A 5514-nucleotide genomic window follows, 5' to 3' on the forward strand; every position below is an offset into this window, starting at 1 on the left:
GCATCTGAGTCGGAGTGTGAGTCATTTGACGTGTTCAGTTGTCGTATTTCTTGTGTGTCCACTGACTCTTGCGTATGGTCGTTCTTGTGTGTATGCTTCGTCAAATGTATTACTCAGTACACACCAATAAACCGGTCTTCGTTTTATTTTTCCAATTTTTTTGAAAAAAATGCAAGAAAGATATACCGAAGGTTAAATAACGAACTGCGAAGAGAAACAGAGCAGGCTAGGAAAAAATGGCTAAAAGAGGAATGTGATGAAATTGAAGAACTGGACGGGAAGGGAAGATACGACTTACTATACAACAGAGTAAAGACTATGACATGGGAACAAAACAGAGCAGGAAGTGCTACTATGGAAATTTTGAGTAAAGACGAAGAGGTAGTGTACAAAGATCGTGACGATGTCCTCCAGAGATGGGAAGAATATATAAAAGAGCTATATGACACCATTAGCGAGACGCAAGTGATCCACGTGATTAAGAAACAACCGCCGGACGTTGTCTGTTTCATCTGACGAGATGCTACGGCCTACAGATTGGGCTGACGCGCCATCATGCTGTTGCTCCTCATTGATAATCTCTCTTTCATTTCAGCCATATAGTTGTTTCCTTGACATCTTTTGCAGCTTGTATTTTAATTTAATTAAAACCAAATCGATTTTATACTGGTAGAAGAAAGATTGGTTGGTTGGTTGGTTTGGGGAAGACCAGACAGCTTGGTCATCGGTCTCATCGGATTAGGGAAGGATGGGGAAGGAAGTCGGCCGTGCCCTTTCAGAGGAACCATCCCGGCATTTGCCTGGAGTGATTTAGGGAAATCACGGAAAACCTAAATCAGGATGGCCGGACGCGGGATTGAACCGTCGTCCTTCCGAATGCGAGTCCAGTGTCTAACCACTGCGCCACCTCGCTCGGTAGAAGAAAGATACAGGAATGGAATCAAGAAGGTGCACACATTACCAGGTGCAGATATTAATAGTGACCACAACTTACTTATGGCAGAAATAGAAATAAGAATGAAAAAACTGAAAAGGCGACAATGGTGAAGAAGTGGGATCTAGAGAAGATAAGGTCCAACAAAGAACAAATTACAGAAATGCTGTTTCGGGACTTTCTAAACACATTACGAGACAAAGAAGCACCTGATAATGCCAACGAGTACTGGAATATGCTGAAAGAAGGAATCATTAATGCAGGACAGCAAAATATAGGATATGTAAAAGGGAAAAGGTCAAAAAAACCATGGGTCACACAAGAAATGATTTCCAAGATGTAGGAGAGAAGAAAATTGAAAAACAAGAACACTGAAGATGCAAGAAAGATATACCGAAGGTTAAATAACGAACTGCGAAGAGAAACAGAGCAGGCTAGGAAAAAATGGCTAAAAGAGGAATGTGATGAAATTGAAGAACTGGACGGGAAGGGAAGATACGACTTACTATACAACAGAGTAAAGACTATGACATGGGAACAAAACAGAGCAGGAAGTGCTACTATGGAAATTTTGAGTAAAGACGAAGAGGTAGTGTACAAAGATCGTGACGATGTCCTCCAGAGATGGGAAAAATATATAAAAGAGCTATATGACACAAATAGCAAACCAGAAACTCTGGAACTTGAATCACACAACAGTGTAAGTGATGAAGAGAAAGGACCGACCATCATAATGGAAGAAGTAAAGTCTGCCATTGCTGCAATGAAAAATGGCAAAGCAGTAGGTACAGATACAATACCGGGAGAAATACTAAAATGCTTGAACCACAATGGAATAAGAGAAATATTGAGGTTATGTAATAAAATATATGACAGTGGTGAATGGCCTGAGGACTTTTTGACAACAGTAATGATTCCATTACCGAAAAAACAAGGAACCAAGAAATGCAGCGAGCACAGGACAATCAGCCTCATTTCACATGCAGCCAAAGTGATGTTAAGAATAATTAATAAAATACTTGAAAAAGTAATAGAGGAGAATCTCGGCGAGGATCAGTTTGGCTTTAGACGGAATACGAGCACCAGAGATGCAATAGGGCTCCTACGAATCTTGTGAGAAAGGTTTATTGAAAAAGGAAGAGACCTATATATTTGCTTCATCGATTTAGAAAAGGCATTTGACAATGTGGTTTGGGACAAGCTGGCGACTATTATGAGGGAAAAGAGAGTGGACTGGAAAACCAGAAGACTTATAAACTCATTGTACCTTAATCAAAAAGTTTCAGTTAAAGTGAGAGGAGAAAGTACAAACTGGATCAGACTAGGGAAAGGAGTAAGACAAGGATGCTGTTTATCACCTACTCTTCTCAACCTGCACTTGGAAAATATGATTGACCAATGCACATTAGATGACAAAGGAGTAGAAATTGGAGGAAGAAGAGTAGGGTGCTTGAGATTTGCTGATGACATGGTCCTTCTAGCCACAGGGGAAAAAGAATTACAGGATTTGGTGGACACCATTGCAACTAACGGAAAAAAATATGGAATGAAAATAACACAAATAAAACAAAAGTATTGGCAATAGGAGGAAATAAGGAAATAAAAATTGTGCTGAATGGAGAAACACAGGAACAGGTGCAAAATTTTAAGTATCTTGGAAGCAGGATAGACACCGACTGGAAGTGCACCACAGAAATTAAAACAAGGATAGCAATGGCAAAAGAGTCGTTTTATAAGAAAAGGAGAATCTTCTGCAGAGGTCTGGACAGAGAACTAAGAAAGAGACTCATAAAATGTCTTGTATGGAGTGTTCTTCTATATGGCGCTGAAACATGGACTATGAGGAAAAAAGACAGAGAAAGGCTGGAGGCTTTCGAGATCTGGACATGGCGGAAGATGGAAAGAATAAGTTGGATGGACAGAGTAAAACATGAAGAGGTACTGAGAAGAGTGGGAGAGAAAAGACAGTTACTAGATGTAATAAAGAGAAGAAAAAGAAATTGGATTGGGCATATATTAAGAAAGAATGACTTACTGATAAAAACAGTTTTAGAAGGTTATGTAGAAGGGAAAAAGAAGCGAGGAAGGAAGAGATTCCAGATACTGGATGACATGATGGACGGTACAACATACAGCAGCCTTAAGAAGGAAGCAATGGATCGCAGAAAATGGAGAGGCAAAGGACCTGCTAATATAGCAGATAAATGATGATGATTTTAATTTATACTTGATGGCGTGACAAACCTGATACTGAATACTAGTGCACGCTTTCTTCCCCGTTTCCGTGCTTAGTATTCGATTTTTTCTGTTTGTCTGTGAACGTTAGCCGACCGTCGTGGCCGAGCGGATCTAGGCGCTTCAGTGTGGAACCGCGCCACCGCTACGGTCGGAGGTTCGAATCCTGCCCGGGCATGGATGCGTGTCGTGTCCTTAGGTTAGTTAGGTTTAAGTAGTTCTAAGTTCTAGGGGACTGATGACCACAGATATTAAGTCCCATAGTGCTCAGAGCCATTTTTTAAAGTCAATACCGCCATTAGACTGTTGTTTATTTACAGTGTTACATTTACATTTGCACAATCATGATTTCTGCTTCAACGTGCCATTATCAAGTGTTTTAAGTGCAATAAATTGCCTAAGATGGCATACTGTCGTATTAAAATGGAACATTGTGTCTAATAGCGTATTTTAATACGACAGTATGCCATCTTAGGCAATTTGTAACACTTTGAAGCCGAAATCATGAATGTGCAAATGTAAATGTAACACTGTAAATAAACAAGTCTAATGGCGATTTTAAAGGCATTAGTTAAACTTTCTGTGCCAGACTGTAACGTATATTTTACACCATGTACTTTCGGCGCATCGCCGTACAACTACAGTATGCTTGAAACAGTATCCACCATAAAATATTTTGGAGTAACTATCCAGAGTGACCTTAAGTGGTATGAGTACGTAAAACAAATAGTAGGAAAAGCAGTTACCAGACAGCGATTCATAGAAAGGAGTAGTCACAATCAAGCAACAGTAACCCATTGCAAACAGTATTGTAAGGTGCTTAAAAACGTTATTAGGAAGGCGAAGAGTATGTGGTACGCAAAAAGAATAGCTAATTCACAGGATAAAATTAAAACCATATGGTCAGTTGTGAAGGAAGTGTCTGGTCAGCAGCACAAGGTCGACGATATAAAGTCAGTTCGTAGTAAGAATATTTCTGTTACTGATAAATCAGATATATGTACAGTACTTAACAATCATTTTCTGAGCATTGCTGATGAATTAAATAAAAATTTGATTTCTACAAGGAGTCATATAACACTCTTCGAAAATGCCTTTCCGAGACTGATGTCTGAAATGCTCCTCTGTGATACTGACAGGGGGAGATTGAGTCAATAATTAAATCACTGAAGACTAAGGACTCTCTTGGACATGATGGAGTGCCTAGCAGAATATTAAAGTACTGTGCTCCACATGTTAGCCCTGTACTCAGCCATATTTGTAATGTTTCCTTTGGGAATGGTCCGTTTACTGAATGATTAAAGTACTCAGTAGTAAAGCCGCTTTATAAAAAGGGAGAAAGAGATAAGGTAGACAATTTTAGACATATTTCTATGCCATCGGTGTTTGCTAAAGTTATTGAAAAGGCTATGTATGTAAGGATAATTGATCATTTTATATCACATAATTTGCTATTAAATGTACAGTTCGGCTTTAGAAGTCGTTTGACAACCGAAAATGTTATATTCTCTTTTTTCTGTGAGGTACTGAATGGGTTATACAGAAGGTTTCGAACGCTAAGAATATTTTTTTATTTAACTAAGGCGTTTGACTGTGGTGATCACAAAATATTACTCCAAGATATTGCTCCAGAAGTTGGACCATTATGGAGTATGGGGAGTAGCTCACAATTGGTTCACCTCTTACTTTAGCAACAGATAGCAAAAGGTCATTATTCACAATGTTAAGAATGGCTGTGATGTGGGATCAGAGTGGAGTACTGTCAAGGGGGGAGGGGTGCCCTAGGGATCAGTGTTGGGACCACTCCTGTTCCTTATTTGTATAAATGATATGCCCTCTAGTATTACAGGTAACTCTAAAATATTACTGTTTGCTGATGACACTAGCTTGGTAGTAAAGGATGTTGTGTGCAACATTGGCTCGGTTTCAAATAGTGCGGTTCATGACCTACGTTTGTGGCTTTTAGAAAATAAACTAACGCTAAATGACAGTAAGACTCAGTTTTTACAGTTTCTAACACATAGGTCAACAAAACCCGACGTTTTAATTTCACAGAATGGGCATATGATTACTGAAACTGAACAGTTCAAATTTCTGGGTGTTTAGATAGATAGTAAACTGTCATGGAAAGCCTACGTTCAGGATCTTGTTCAAAGACTTAATCCTGCAATTTTTGCTATTCGAATGGTGTCTGAAGTGAGTGATCTTTTGACACGAAAATTAGTCTACTTTGCTTATTTTCATTCACTTATGTCGTCTGGTATTATGTTTCAGGGTAACTCTTCCCATTATAAAAGGATATTTTTGGCTGGGGTGGTGTGAGTGGTGGGAGTTCGCGAACCTCT

The sequence above is a fragment of the Schistocerca serialis genome, chromosome 9 (genome assembly GCF_023864345.2).
Source record: "Schistocerca serialis cubense isolate TAMUIC-IGC-003099 chromosome 9, iqSchSeri2.2, whole genome shotgun sequence".
In the NCBI taxonomy this organism is placed as follows: Eukaryota; Metazoa; Arthropoda; class Insecta; order Orthoptera; family Acrididae; genus Schistocerca; species Schistocerca serialis.